Here is a 17,182-nt window from a genome sequence, read left to right as displayed (position 1 = left end):
CTTCAATGAGGAAATCAAATGTATCTTCTTGCTATGCAGTTTACCCTTGTCTTGGGATACGTTTTGTACTCCGATTAGCAAGTCAGCACCTGGTACCAGTCTAGTGTATAATGACGTCCTTGGGAGTTTGTTTACCGAGGAGATTCGCATGAGATCTCTCAAAGGCAAGAAGGATGGTGATGCGTATGTTGCTAGTGATAGACAGAGGGGTCGCACTCAAAGTCGTGCCAAAAGCAAGGAACGTGGGAGCTCGCGCAGTAAGTCTCGGGGTTCTATGCGTAATGTCGAGTGCTATCACTGCCATTAAAAAGGGCATGTGAAGAAGGATTGCAGGAAATGGCAGCAAAGCAAGAAGGATAAACAATCCGGTGAAACTTCTAAGTCTGATGATTCAAACAAAGGCAAAGCAAAGTTATAGGAGATCGATGTGCTAGAGTCCTTGAATGCTCTTATTGTAGAGACTCTTTCAGTGGTTGTTATGCCACTTACCTCTGACGTATTCGTCTTCACAGCAGATCTACCTGTCGAGGCTCTTGTTACAAAAGATACGCAGTATGCACAGAATTGGATAGTAGATTTTGGTGTGAGTTTCCATGTGACACGACATAGAGAGTGGTTCTCTACCTACTCACTCTTGTGTGGCAAAGTGAGACTTGGTGATTCTTATGAACTAGACATTGAGGGTGTCGGAAATGTCAAATTGCATCTAAGGAATGACACACATTTTACTTTATGTAATGTAAGGCATGTGCCCAAGTTAAAGCTTGATTTCTGTTGGTTAGCTTGATGATTTGGGCTACAACACCACATTTGGCAATGGTTCGTGGATAGTGTACAAAGGTAATCTTGTTGTACTCAAAGGTCAAAAGCATGGTACCTTGTATTCCATGCATGTGTCAGATGTTGATCATGATTACATATCTAAAGCCGAGTTTTCGTCTGCTGTCTGCTGAGTTGTGGCATTGCTGGCTAGGTCATATTAGCCAAAAAGGAATGAGAACTCTGACTCGTTTTGGCTACTTACATGTCTTGTCTTATGTTGACTTTCCTCTTTGTGAGCACTGTATCTATGGCAAACAGACTAGGTCCGTGCATTTACCATTGGTTCAAAAGCGAGTTGAACCTCTAGATTTAGTGCATAGTGATGTTTGTGGTCCTATGTCAACCAAACCTCTAGGGGGGGGGGGCAGCTATTTTGTGACATTCATAGATGACTCTACTCAAAAAATGTGGGCATATCCTTTGAAACATAAGGATCAAGTTTTTCATGTGTCCATAAATTTTTAGCACTCATTGAGAATCAGTCTAGCAAGAAACTCAAGAGGTTGCGGACTCACAATGGTGGAGAGTATGTCTCCAAGGAGTTTGACAATTTCTGTGCTAGAAGGGGGATTAAAAGGCAGTTTACTGCACCATACACACCAGCTTAGAATGGAGTTGCTGAGCGTATGAATCGTACAATTCAGAAAAGAGTCACATCCATGCTTTCTAGGGCAACTCACACAAGGCTTTTGGGTAGAAGCCGTCTTGATCGCACTACACATTATAAATCGTTCGCCTAGTACGCCATTGAATTATGAGATTCTAGAAGAGTTATGGTCTAAACGTAAGCCCCACTATGACCATCTATGTGTTTTTGGTTGTGAATCTTATGCTCACGTGCCTAAACAACTTCGACAGAAGTTAGAGCCAAAGTCACTCAAATGTATTTTCATTGGATATGGTGCAGATGGAGAGATGGGATATCGTCTCTGGCACCCGGAATCTCGTCGAGTCATCCGTAGTTCAGATGTGATCTTCAATGAGTCGAAGATGCATAAACAACCTATCAAGGAAATAGAAATTTGGAGAGTCACTTTTGAGGATGTTGCCTAAGAGACAGTGAAATCAACTCAGCGGGCTAGTGATGTACCTTCCACTAGAAATGCTCCAGAGGGAGCGGATAGCAATGGTCAAGGAGTGAGATGGTCTACTACAGTCTCTTGTCCACCTGCGCATTTTGATCCACGTCATGATTACATCATGTTGACCGATTGCGGTGAGCCAAGCTGCTACCAAGAAGCCATGATGGCGGATGATGTGGTGAATTGGGAGCAGGCTATGCAATCTGAGTATAACTTGATTCTGGCTAATGACACTTGGGACTTGGTAGAACTGCCAAATGATGTGAAAGCTTTACCCTGCAAATGGGTTTACAAGAAGAAATTTACCTCTAGTAATCCAAATCCAAAGTACAAGGCTAGACTTGTAGTTAAAGGGTTCAAACAGCAAAAGGGAGTCGATTTTGATGAAATCTTCTCGCATGTGGTCAAGATGAAAACACTTAGAACCGTACTTGGTTTTGTAGCAATTCAGAACATGGAACTTGTCCAAATGGATGTGAAGATAGCATTTCTTCATGGGAAACTCGATGAGGATGTTTACATGCAGCAGCCTGAAGGGTTTGTTCAGGAGAACACATCTCGTGAGGAGCTAGTATGTAAGCTCAAAAATGCACTTTATGGCTTAAAGGAGGGTTCAAGGTAGTGGTATCATAAATTTGATGCATGTATGAGGTCTCAAGGATATAAAAGGAGTGAAGAGGATCACTGCTTGTACACAAGAAAGCTAGATGATGGCTTGATGATTCTAGTTTTGTATCTTGATGACATGCTTATAGCTGGGAAATCCATTGCGGAAATTGCCAACTTGAAGAAAACACTTAGTAATAATTTTGCAATGAAAGATTTGGGGGATGCTACACACTTTCTTGGCATGCGAATCAGAAGAGATTGCAATCGACGTGTTCTTGAGTTATCTCAGGAAACATACATTGAGAAAGTTTTGCAGCGTTCAATATGTAGGGGGGGAAGCATTGAGTACCCCAATGTGGGCATTCTTGAAACTCAGTAAGGAAGATGCACCCAAACCTGATATTGAGCGAGCTGAAATGGTTGAGGTACCATATTCTTCGGTAGTGGGCATGTTAACTGAGTCAACGTCAGTTAACACAAGCTGCTAAAGACCGAAGACCTACGGATGCACATCAAGGATGAATACAAAGAAGCAGTAAAGATTGGAATTACACATTTTTCATGTTTTCCCAAAATGGTCACCTATTGTAAATTCTCGATTTATTTCAAGCCATTGTAATATATATAATGTGTTACGGGCTCAATGAGAGTTCCAAGTTGTAAAGAATAGGTCACTTACTGCGCCTAGGTTGCAGATTCAGTAAGTGGTGAGTCCTAAAGGCCTTGGGCGGCCGTACATTGCATATTTTTAACCTAGGTATATAAGGCAGTGTGTAAAAGAAATTAGGGTTCTCAAGTCATTGTTGACAACACTCTTTGGTGAGAGCTCTTGAGGTGTGTGGCTATGGAGTCCTTGAGCTTCTCCTTGCTCATGAGACTTGATTAAAACTAATCAATGATTCATTCTCTCTCACTATGCCTCTCTCATACTTCTTCTTATTACCTATGATGCTTAGATTAGCTAGATCTTAACTAATTAGTGGTTAATCCCTCTCTAATTTTGTGTGATTGCCTTCTTTTGCTTGTGTGTGTATGTAGGTTTGGTTGGAGTGTGGTGCTCGATAGATCTATGTGTGTGTGCTTGCGATTAGTGTGTTGCATGATAGGATTAGTGTTGTGTGTGTCTTGCAATCGTAGTGTGTGTGATTGGGTTGATTAGAGGTGAAGAGAAGTGGATATGGAGATTGCCCTTCATTGCGGCTTCGCTCCTCCATAGGCCGAGAAGCTCACCTCATAGAGTTAACCATTTGTGTTTCCTCGATTAGCTCATTAACCGTGTGAGTGTTTCCATGCCCTAGCCGGGTAGCTCATCCCTTCGGATTGATAATTTTGTTGGTCATTGGAGCTATTGCAACGATGGGAACCCCAACATTTGGCACCGTTTTCGGGGACGATGGCCTACGCTAGTGTAATTGTGGCATAAACGAATGCGTTCCCTCACTGATTTCACTACTAATTTCACTTGTGTGTTTTTGTTTTTGTGGATTTTGGATGCGTGTGCATGAAGCATTGTGTTCATAATTCCCTAATGTGTGACCATATCTTGCCAATTGTGTGTTTACACTCTAATTTCTCACTAACCCCTTGCTAATTTGACTAATTTTTGCTAACTTACTAATGTGGTATGAAGGATTGGAGCATTCGACCATTCAATTGATCCTCAACGGAAAGGTAATCAAGGTGGTATTCTCAACCTCCCTAGAATCTAGAGATGTGTAGAATAGTGTAAAAATCCCACCATGATGCAATGTAATATTGATGCAATGTAATGCTATGCTATGTTGATGCAATGCAATGTGATGTTAGGGATTGAAAATTTTGCGATTATTCATTTTCACGCCATCGTAATGCCGAAATTTTTAAGAATTGGCGGCGGGTGAATTTGATAAGTTTCAATTGCTAATTGGGTGCCTAATTGAGTTGATTGCATGCTTTGATGGTCAATTTCAAGTGTGTGTGCACTAAAATCAAGTGTGTGTGCATTCTAATTGAGTGTGTGTATGTTAATTTTAGGTGTGTGTGCACTAAAATCAAGTGTGTGTGCATTCTAATTGAGTGTGTGTATGCTAATTTTAGGTGTGTGTGCACTATTTTGCCCATGTTTGAGCACCTAGAAATCAATGTGTGTGTTATGATTTTTCAATTGTGATGATTGATTTGTGTTGTACGCATGCTCAACTATTGATTTCTGAAGTCATATTACAAATTTGACAAATTTCGTCCTTTTATGTGCGCATCTAAAGATTGGCAAAAACTATCAATTTCTTTGTGTGTGTGTGTGTACCTAAAAAATGTTACCATATACATGTGGTACTGATGTGTGTGAACACACTAGGACCACTGGGGCATTTTTTCCCTCTTTAGGATGTTTTTTCCCCTGAGCATTGTATATACGCCCATCACTCTAGGGCTATCTATCTTTCCATTGCACACTAAGTAACACACTCTCTATTGTGTGCCTTGAGCTTCCTTCGTCTTCTCCAAGCTGTGTGTGTTTCTCTGCAACCCCAATTCCAACAATTGGTATCAGAGCAGGTTACATTCTCCCAGGCTTAGTCGCCAGCTGCTCCAGCACACGCCTGCTCACTTTCTCCAATTACAGTGAGGTTTGGCGAGCGTTCGTAGGTCGACAAATATTTCGGGTAAGCTCATAGAGCTTAGTCTGGTCAGATTTTTGATTCGGGCTCATTTCAGCCTCCGTTTCCACTACAGGCAGGTATGCACAGACAATTTTGTCATTTTGTGCAAAATTTTTGTCATTGTCGATTTCTGCATGACAGGTACCTTACAGTCTTCTACGGTTTGTGCTATATAGCACGTGTTGTTCCCGCTTCGTTTCTTGAATTTTGGGCAGTTTTCACATCAAGTGCAACATTTACCATGGTTGACCACAACACAGATGCTTTCAAGATGTTTGCTGCACAGTTTGAATTGGGACAACTACCGTGTGTGGGCTTACATAATGCAACATGTTCTTGTGTCAAAGGGCATCTGGAATATTGTGCACAGCATTGATGTACGTCCTGGTTCTGAGGATGCAGGTGATGTTGAGGATGTTGCAGGTCTTGCTGCAAGGATTGCTGCTATTAGAGTTGTTTTGCCTACGGCATAACAATCTCGTTGGGATGTAAAGGATGCGCAGGCTCATGCATTGATTGTGTTGTCTGTGAAGCGCACCATTGTTCCTCACATTCGTTCAGCAAAATGTGCAAAACAGGCTTGGGATATATTGGCTGGTCTTTATGCAAGTCGCAATGAGGTTAAAATTGCTTTGCTGTGTAAAGAGATGGAGTCAAAGATTATGCATGAGGAAGATGATACGGACACTTTCCTTGCTGTTGTCAAGGATATCAACAATGAGCAACTTATTTCTGCAGATGAAGTCATTTCAGACAGTTCCCTTGTGCAGACTGTTCTTGATGCCTTACCAGATTCCTACCAGACTTTTGCTAGTACTTGGAGACTGATGACCCAAGGAAATCCTGAAGTTGTCAAGTTTGATGCATTATGCACATTGCTGTTGCAAGAGTCACTTTCGAGAAAAAACAGGACTACGCAGCGTGCAGTTGAACAGGCTTTTATTGCTTCTCAAAGAAAGGGTGGTAACAGCAATGCAGCCACTTCTTATGGTTCTATTGTGAGTGGCAAAACTTCTGTTCCTAATGCTTCTACTGGCAGCAATTCGTTTGGAAATTCTGGTGAAAAAGGAAAAAAAAAGATTCATTTCATTATTGTAAAGCTAATGATCACTTGATCAAGCAGTGTCCTAAGTTGAAGGCCAAAGAGGCTAAGAAGAAAGAGGGTGGTTCCACTGCAAATGCTGGTTCCACTACAAATGCAGCCATTCTTGAGTCTTCTGTAAAAGGAAACTATAATGCTGATGTTGAGGCAGAATGGGCTTTTAGCGCAGAGTGCACTTACAATCCTGCTGTCCATGATGCAAGCTTGTCAGTTGTGCTGCGGATTCACATGTGTGGTATTTCGATAGTGGTGCTACAAAGCACATTACCTCACATCGTGAATTGTTCACCTCTCTCGAGTCTGTCCCTCATGGGAATTTAGTCACTTGTGCCAACAATGCCTCTTATCCGGTTCAGGGAGTTGGAAAGATTGTGCTTACTGCTGCTAATGGCAATTCTTTCACACTTGTTGATGCACTTTATGTACCTGGGATCAAGAAGAATCTTTTGTCTGTATCTGCACTTGCTAGACTTGGACTTGTAGTCAAATTTGTGGATGACAGATGTATAGTTCATGATCTCAGTTTTGGTGATGAAATTGTTGCATCTGGCCTTTTGTGCCGTGGGCTGTATAAGCTCACTTTGTATGACAAGTGTAGACAAAATTTTGCAAATGCTGTTGCAGATTCAAGGGCTATTTCAGATGCAAAACTTTGGCATGCACGTTTTGGTCATCTGAATTTTGCCAGTTTGTTACGTTTGCAAAAATCTGATATGGTTGCTTCTTTGCCACCTGTCAAACATGTTTGTGAAGGCAAATGGAGCATTCTAAGTTTCCAAAGGGGTGGTTCAGTTCGGGCCACATGCAGGTTGCAGCTTGTGCATAGTGATGTTTGTGGGCCCATGCATACTTTGTCCTTGGGCAATTACCTGTACTTCGTGACTTTCATTGATGATTACTCCAGGCATGCATGGGTATTTCCGCTTAAAGCAAAGTCTGAAGTTTTTATGTGCTTCAAACAATTTCTGGCTATGGCTAAAAATGTCTCAAAATGTACCATGGGCACCCTCCGTTCCAATCGAGGGGGGGAGTATATTTCTCATGAATTCAATGCATTTTTGGCTAGTCGTGGGATAAAACACCAATGTACAGTGCCTTACACACCTCAGAAAAATGGTGTTGCTAAGAGGAAAAACAGGTCACTTACGGAAATGGCATGATGTATGGTCAAAATTCAAGCTTTGCCTCATTCTTTTTGGCTTGAGGCCATCATGTATGCCACTTATGTACTAAACAAGTGTCCTACGAAAGCTTTGCAGTCTATTACTCCATATGAAGCATGGCATGATAGAAAGCCTTCTATTTAGCACATGCGTGTTTTTGGCTGTTTGGCATATGCTTTGGTGCCACAAACACAGCGCAAAAAATTGGATGATAAGGCTGTCAAATGTATTTTTGTTGGTTATAGTGCTGAAAGCAAAGGTTACAGGTTGTATCATCCGCAAACAAAACATATTCTCGTTTCATGGGATGTAGTGTTTGTGGAAGATTTTGTTCAGCCCTTGCTGTCATGTACTAGAGACAGTAATGTAAGCTCACAACACATTTATGACACTTTGTTGCCTCTTTTCGGTGGTGGAAATACGAATGTAAGTTCCAATGAGTCAAATGTATAGCCTATGGGGGTTTCTAAAAATGTTATAGATCAGCCTATTACTGATGCAGATGTACATGATGTACTTGATGAGGAAAGGGCTGAAAATGAGCACGCTAGAGGTATGCCAAAATGGCTGGTGCACACTTTGCGTGACAGTAAATTGGATGCACCTATTACTGATGCAGATGTACATGATGTACTTGATGAGGAAAGGGCTGAAAATGAGCACGCTAGAGGTATGCCAAAATGGCTGGTGCACACTTTGCATGACAGTAAATTGGATGCACCTTTGTCTAGTCCTACTTGTTCAGGCTCTCGCCATGCATCTTATGCATCAAATTGTTATGCTTTGGCTGTGTCTAGCTTACATAATGTTGAGGAGCCTCTGTCTTTTGATGAAGCACAGAATTTAAAAAATTGGATGGCTGCCATGCAATCAGAATATGATGCATTTATAGAAAATGACACATGGACTTTATGTGATTTGCTTCCTGGCAAAAAGGCCATTGGTACGAAGTGGGTTTACAAGTTGAAATGCAAGCTGGATGGTGAGATCGATCGCCATAAGGCTCGACTTGCTGCAAAGGGTTATGCACAACAAAAAGGCATAGATTATGAAGAGACTTTTGCTCCCACTTGTCATATGACTACTATGCGTTTTCTATGTGCCTTGGCAGCTCATTTTGGTTGGGATGTACATCAATCATACATTGTTATTGCTTTCTTGAATGGTGACATATTTGAGAAAGTTTATGTAACGCAGCCTCGTAGTTTTGTCATAAAAGGACAAGAGGACAAAGTGTGCAGATGTAAGAAGGCTTTGTATGGGTTGAAGCAATCTCCTCGTGCTTGGTATGAGAAAGCTGACACTCATTTGATCAAACGAGGCTTTTGTAACAGTCCACCAACAGAAAGCACATTGTATGTAAAGCGTGAGGGTGATGTACTTCTCATTGTGGTTCTTTATGTCGATGATTTGCTGATCACTGGACCAAATGAGAGACATATTGTTGAATTTAAGGCTGATTTTAATGCTACTTTCAAGATGAAAGATTTGGGGTTGTTCCATCATTACTTGGGTATCCAGTTTAAGCAGTGTGATGGTGGTATTTCCTTGTGTCAGAAAAGTTACATAGAGACATTGCTATGTAAATTTGGACTTGAGGATTGCAAACCTATTGCCACTCCCATGGAAACAGGTTTGAAGTTGAGTCTACATTATGCTGGCAATCCTATTGATGTCACTCTTTATCAAACCGATGTTGGCTGCCTCATTTATGTATGCAACACGAGGCTAGATATTCAGTTTGCAGTCTCACAGGTCAGCAAATTTATGCATAGCCCAGGGTCTAAGCATTGGCAGGCTGTCAAGAGGATTTTCCGCTACCTTAGTGGCACTTTACATCTTGGCTTGTTTTATCCCAAGGGGGGATCATTGCCGCCAGACTTACATGCTTTTTCGAACTCAGATTGGGCTGGTTGTTTTGACACGCGAGTGTCCACAAGTAGTTTTTGTTTTATGCTTGGCAATTGACGTATATCATGGTTGAGCAAGAATCAACCTACTGTGGCCACTTCGAGTTGTGAGGCTGAGTATAGGGCAGTCTTCACAGCTACGATTGAGTGTGTATGGCTCAAACGCATTATGGTTGATTTTGGTGTTGGACAGGACACTGCCAACACTATCTACAAGTACAATGGATCTATTAAGGTCAAAGGTTACTCAGATGCAGGTAGACAATGCTCAACAATTGCAAAAAGTGCAATATTACGGCCAACGGAGTCAACATTGATTGAAGCAGGTGATCAAAGCAAAGAAGATGCAGATAAAGCCCAACTAAAGGACACTACCACAACAAAAGAAGTCAATTCAGACACAAATTCTGAGACGATCAAGTGCAACATTGTTGGTGAAAACGAAGAAAAGCTGTCAAGAGAAGTAAAGCTAGATTTTTAGTTAGACAAGAACCTCATGTCTTTTCGCACTTGGAAAAAATGTGGTCAACCACAGCTGGAAGATGCTCCTGTTTTTGTGAACATATCAGGAAACAAACGAGTAGAATGCTCGGGAATCATCTCCATTACCATTGAAGTAAGTTCACAGATCATCATAGCTCAATTCCATGTGATCGCAGCAAAGGATATGCCAGACAACATCATAATGGGAGTGCCAATGGCCCAAAAGGTCCTAGAGCTACAGAGTTCAACGAAGATGCAGTCTTCAAAGACAACCAGGAATGAAGACTAAGATTGGTCACCCGCGAACGACAACACAAAGTCCTCAAGCACAATTAGAATGGTGACTGATATCAAAGCAGATCTTATGGAAGATGATTCATCTCCATTGAACAAAACTTTAGAAGAACTTAAAGCAAATCGGGCAATAAAAAGTGCAGATCAAACAAAACAAAGAGCAACCACAATAGCTATTGAGCAGAGAATGCCACCAAAGCCAAAAGTTAAGAAGAACGGGGTTGCAGACAACCAAGAAGAAATAGAAAGCCCAAAGATCAAACAAACAGTGTCAGTCGAATCACCAGACAAAGGTAAAGCTAAAGTGGACCTTCCATCGAGTAGCAAAGAAGATGTGACAGCGTATGCCTCTACATCAAAGAACCCTCATGGATTAGCTTCTTCAAGCAAGTCAGGCTTTCAAAACTTAAAGTCAATCGTTTGCTGACCCAACGAAAACCTCTAAGGAGACACCGAGAAAAGCAAAAATATTTCAGCCAAAGTACTCAAGAAAGCAAAGGAAAGTCAAGCAAGTGTTTGTTCAGAGCAGTTTAGTCAAAGTCAATGATCCAGTTTGGATTGAGGATAGGAAATCAACACAGAAAGACAAACACATGGGATGGATAGCATCACAATGGAGCTTAAAAGAACAGGAGTACTATGGAGGTAACAGACAGATATGGGTATCAAAACTGCAGGTTAGATAGAGCATATGAAGTAACTTCAAGACCCTCCCAAGAAAGAAGACCCACAAGGTATCAACCTCTACAATATCCTAGGATACTTGAGAAGCAGGTATACAACAGAACAGCATCAAAAGATGCTAAAGTCAACCACAATTTTCAAGAGGATACAGAACAAAGAAGGATCTCAAAGACTGTTCCTCTTTGACAAGTATTCTACACAGGTTATACAAAGATTTGGCTACCAGTCAACCACAAGCCAATTGCAACTACACCAGACCTGCATGGAGATATCAAGAGCTCAGCTAGACCTAAAGCTAAGCAAGGTCAACAAAGGAGATCCAAAGGTCATCAAGAGATTTGGATCCCTAAGTCTTCCAATGCTCCTAGTCAAAAGCCAGATGTCCACAGCCAACAAAGGCCTACAACAACATCAAAGACTCCTTACAACAGGCCCAATTGGAGAATCAAATAGATAATGGAGTCTTCACAGTCAAAGAAGGACAACTCAACCAACGATGCAAATTCAAAAATGATAAAATAGGTATGGTAAAAGAAACCTTCAATGCCAACTTTGTCCTTCACTAATCCTCTTTTTGAGGATTCAAACTTACTTTTACCTGAAGAAATGTTTGTAGTAAGCACAAGAATGTAAAAGTCAAGGCGCCAGGGTGCAAAAAACACTCTTTGGCATAGTCAAAGTCGAGCTGCTGAGCCATAAAATGAGAAAAGCATTAGTCCCAAAGCTTCAATTCATATTAAACTCTGTGGTAAGATTCGTAGTTATTAGACTTACGCTCAAGATGGAAGAGTTGAGCATATCTAAGTCGTGTTGCTCATGCTAGATGAGATGAGCATAAGAGTCAAAGTCTATTAACTTACAATTGGTGGAGTGTCATAGAGTCCAACACTCACGCACAGCACAATGCACAGTAAGATGAGAGCACATATCCTCGTCAACAAAAACCATTCTTAAAGGGGTGCGCAAAGCCATGTTATATGCTTTTATAGCTACACCATCTTTCTGAAGAACCCCTCAAAATCTTTCTTGCACAGCATATTGTTTTCCATGCATTTCTGTTTATGCATAAATAGGATGTTCCATCATTGGACATATGCATTAGACACTCTTTTTTGCTTCCACCTATGCACCTTGAGTGGACTACAACAGGCAAACCAATGTTCCATCATGCTACCCTCTCATATTTGCTACCTTTTTAATTCCATATCTATCAGCAAATAATCCCTTTAGTACTTTATTAATACTTCCCGTGCTAATAAGTACTCCAATAATGCGCGTATCCCAAAGGAACTTTTTTTCCACTGGGTTTTTTCCCTTTGGTCATCCAGGTATTAGACCCTAATTTAGAACCTCATCATTCTACTTCTCTTGTACATCTTTTCATAAATAAACAGAAGCCTCATCATTAAGCTATTACAACGGACAAATGCAACATCATCTCTCACATCAGACATATTCGGACCAATGAAGATGCTGCAACAAATTGAACTTCATCAACAAATCCAACGACAAATGAAGAAATCAGCCCATCAACAACCAATCAAAAACCTTCCCTAACCTCCACGGACACTTTTCAACAGTGCTCGAGGACGGGCACTAAAATAGGAAGGGGGGAATGTTAACTAAGTCAACATTAGTTAATAGAATCTGTTAAAGACAGAAGACGTACGGATAGACATCGAGGATGAATACGAAGAAGCAATAAAGATTGAAATTACACATTTTCCACGTTTTCCCAAAATGGTCACGTAGTGTCCCGATTTATTTCAAGCCATTGTAATATTTCTAATGTGTTACGGGCTCAATGGGAGTTCCAAGTTGTAAAGAATAGGTCACTTACTGCGCCTAGGTTGCAGATTCAGTTAAGTGGTGAGCCCTAAAGGCCTTGGGCGGTCGGAAATTGCATATTTTTAACCTAGGTATATAAGGCAGTGTATAAAAGAAATTAGGGTTCTCAAGTCATTGTTGAGAGCACTTTTTGGTGAGAGCTCTTGAGGTGTGTGGCTATGGAGTCCTTGAGCTTCTCCTTGATCATGAGACTTGATTAAAACTAATCAATGATTCATTCTCTCTCACTATGCCTCTCTCATACTTCTTATGATTGCCTATGATGCTTAGATTAGCTAGATCTTAACTAATTAATGGTTAATCCCTCTCTAATCTTGTGTGATTGCCCTCTTTTGCTTGTGTGTGCATGTAGGTTTGATTGGAATGTGGTGCTTGATAGATCTATGTGTGTGTGCTTGCGATTAGTGTGTTGCATGATAGGATTAGTGTTGTGTGCGTCTTGCAATCGTAGTGTGTGTGATTGGGTTGATTAGAGGTGAAGAGAAGTGGATATGGAGATTGCCCTTCATTGCGGATTTGCTCCTCCATAGGCGGAGAAGCTCACACCTCATAGAGTTAACCATTTGTGTTGCCACGATTAGCTCACTAACCGTGTGAGTGTTTCCATGCCCTAGCCGGGTAGCTCATCCCTCCGGATTGATAATTTTGTTGGCCATTGGAGCTATTGCAACGATGGGACCCCCCAACAGGGAAGTCTCATGTATGCTATGGTGGCCACAAGACCAGGCATTGCTTTTGCAGTGGGAGTGGTGAGCCGATATATGGAAAATCCTAGGAGCAAGCATTGGGAAGCAGTGAAGCACATTCTTAGGTACCTCAAAGGTATGGTCTGCAGGTGTTTACGCTTCAAGAATAATGATGCATCCATCGTGGGTTATGCGGATGCAGACTGTGCGGGTTGTGTCGACAATAGAAGATCGACACCTGTCTATGTCTTCATATTTGTTGGAGCAGCAGTATCTTGGAGGTCATTTCTTCAGCTTGTACATCGTCTTCCACTACGGAAGCAGAGTATGTTGCATTGTCGAATGCAAGTAAAGAGGCTGTATGGTTATCTTGTTTGGTCAAAAATCTTGGCATTGATGAGACTCCAGTGATATATTGTGATAGTCAGAGTGCTCTTGCATTGGCAAGGAATCCCGTGTTTCACTCCAAATCGAAACACATTGAAGTCAGGTATCATCTCGTGAGAGATTTCTTGGCCAAAAAGCTCATTGATTTGGCCAAGGTACACACTCACGACAACCCAGTAGATGCTTAGACAAAAGGGTTAGTTTTGGAGCGTTTTACACATTGCAGTGAGTTGATGGGTATAGGTTGAAGCCACTAGATTGCTTCACGGTTGTACATACCAGGTCACTTGGGCTGCGTTGGCCTTCAAGTGGGTGTTTGTTGGGATTCAGGCCAACTGGCCGGACATCCCACTTACTACTAACCCATCTACTAACTTAACCATATATACACTTATTCTTTAATACAATAGAATAAGGAGCTGCAATAGGATAACGTTGTACTACGCTCCACCCAAAGCAGGTCTCTCTCTCTCTTTGCTCTCACACTTGCACTCGCACACGCTTCCCGCGGCACCTTCATGTACAAGTAATGGGTGGTCAGACATCTCTGACGTGTGCGACTAAGGTAAGAGGCGCACCACCTTTACCCCAATAATTTTCATAGCTCTATGACTCACTCGTCCCCTTAGCTCTCTAAGGCCGGAAGCATCCTATTGATCCCTTTTTGGAGGGAAATAGCAAGAAAGATTAATAACAAAGGCATCACACATATAGACCAACTTTGGGATCACAACAGTAATGGTTGGAAAGGAATGGACTAGCTGGCCCTCCAATTTAACCTCCGTGGCTCCGAAGATTACTACGCAGCAAAGCCCTTGAACATTTTAACAAGTGGTGTCTATCGAACGGTGATTCCACGTTTGAGTGGAAAGCATGGCAGTGGCCCAAGAACAAACATTTTCTTACCAAAAACTAAGGAAGTGTACCTCTCCCTTATGTTTTTGAAGGACTGGTTCTCCCCGTTGAACAAGCAGTGGGGCAAGCAGTGGCTGGAGTCAAAGTGGGAGACACTCGTGTGAAACATTTGGAACCCAAAGTGGTCGCATGGAGTGAAGGTTTTCTTATGGAAGATGTTATGGGGAGCCCTACCAATTGGGGTGAAGATCTCTTTTAGGGGGATTGGTCCGGATAGATGCTTGCAATGTAGAACAACTTCTGAAGACCTCCCCCACGTTTTTAAGGAATGCCCGACAATATGTGGCCTTGTAGGAAAGATTTGCAAAGGGGTACAAAAGACCTGGAAAATAGGATTTTTCAAGAATGATATCTTCTCAGGAGGGAAGGTATTTAAGAGCCATGCTCTACTCATCACAACTCAAATTGTGATATGTTGCTACTTTAAGCATGTATGGAAAGCAAGGAAACTATCAGATCTTTGAGAACACCATGGAAGTTGCTAAGTTCACGGAGGTAATCCAAGAAAGCAAGGGGATTATCATCGCCATCGGGAAAAACATGGGCTTTGATGAGTGGAACATGACCATGGATGATTGACTTGATTGGGTAGTGACGAGGAACCATCCATTATCGTCGTGGTGGCTCCCCTATCAGCCAATGTATCATTGATCAGCTGAAGATGTCATGGCTCATGGGCGAGCATGACATGAATCTGTAATTCTATGATTTTGCTAATATAATCTACTCACCATTGTAAGTTTGGGGGGGGGGGCTGGCTAGGAGTAATTGCCTTGTCCATTTACACTTAGGCCAAGTAGTTTTTCAAGCCTACAATATGAATGTTCGGTGCTTGTGAAGACCATCGTACTTTCATGGTAAATGATAAACTATGAAGCATTGGTGCCATGTGGTACTTAATTAGAGTGTGGTATCCATGGAAATAAAGCTACATATGAGTATGTAAATAAAAATATGCAAGGCATACATCTTTGTGCAAGCCACAAGACTAAGTGAGACATAAAATTTAATGCGGGGGGGTGAGGGGATCGACGGTCCGGAAGTGGGAGGCAGGATCTCGAGGTGGGCTAAACCCGGGTAGTGCAAAGAGCTTGGTTTACTCAAAAGAATTATGAATTGGGTTCATTTTGGCCTCCATTTCCACTACAAACAGTACGGCACAGGCTATTTTGTCATTTTGTGAAAATTTTTTGTCAGTGTCGTTTTCTACATAACATGTCCCTTATAATCTTCTACGGTTTGTGCTATATAGCACATGTTGTTCTCGCTTCTTTTCTCCTCTTTTGAAGCAGTTTTCACATCAGGTGTAGGCATTCGTCATGGCCGACAACAACACATATGTGCTCAAGATGTTTGTTGTTGAGGATAGATTGGATGGGGACAATTACCCTATGTGGGCTTACATGATGCAACATGTTCTTGTGTCAAAGGGTGTCTACAATATTGTGCAGGGCATTGATGTATGTCTTGAGTCTGAGGATGTACGTGATGTTGAGGATGTTGCAGGTCTTGCTGCAAGGATTGCTATTGTTAGAGTTGTTTTGCCTATGGCAGAACAAGCTTGTTGGGATGTAAAAGATGCGCAGGCTCATTAATTGACTGCGTCTGTGAAGTGCACTATTACTCCTCACATTCGTTCAACAAAATTTGCAAAATAGGCTTGGGATATTCTAGCTGGTCTTTGTGCAAGTCGCAATGAAGCAAAAATTGCATTGCTACGTAATAGCAAATGCCAGGTAGTGCTAGATGAGAACTGTTTCAGATTCCATTGTGGACAGCTAGTCATAGCAAGTGCTGCTAGTGTTGGCACGACTCATGCGATGCGAGTAGGTCATGTTCGAGACGACATAGTCCTCGTGATTAAGTAGCCATACATAGATACGAGGTGTGACTCCTTTGCGGATAGGGTGCATGATGATCTAGCTAGTTATCATGTTGAGCCAATTGTGTAGACATTTGTGTAGTAGGGCTTGTCATGTGTGAATGAGATGACGGATATGGATGGATTGATCATGGAGGATTTGTAATGGAATTGGCCTATTAACTATGAGAGTAGCGGAAATTAGAGAAATACTTCTATGAAATTACTTTGTGAGCATAGCAAGTGAACTCAATTGATGGTAGCAGCATAAACACAGCATTTAGTTAACTTGGCATGAATAATACTTTTGCAAGAGAGAGAGTTTAGAGAACATGACAACAGTTGAGGACCGGATTTATGTGGATCCGGTCCCCCCTCCAATAGGCATTTGTATTATAGTTTCTCCCATCAAGAGAGACTTGTTAGAATACAATCGTTGTGTTCCTTGTGACCTAGGTGATGCAATGAAAGATGGAAGACTTCATGCATCATGAGCATAACATAAACTTTGTGGAAAGCATTATCCCAAGCCTCAGTCCCAAGACCTTAAACACCTTCGAAGGTGGAGAGAGCTAGCACGGAATGAGGGTAGGGAAGAGGAAGAAGAAACATTTCATAGGAGAAAGAATTAGCTCCTCACTTATTATCACTCTTCTTGCTAGTATACATAATAGCATAGTAATGAAGATGGAGAAGA

Source organism: Adiantum capillus-veneris, chromosome 12 (genome assembly GCF_014529385.1).
Source record: "Adiantum capillus-veneris isolate H3 chromosome 12, ASM1452938v2, whole genome shotgun sequence".
Classification (NCBI taxonomy): Eukaryota; Viridiplantae; Streptophyta; class Polypodiopsida; order Polypodiales; family Pteridaceae; genus Adiantum; species Adiantum capillus-veneris.
The sequence above is the reverse complement of the archived record's forward strand: the minus strand, read 5'-3'. Positions refer to the sequence as shown.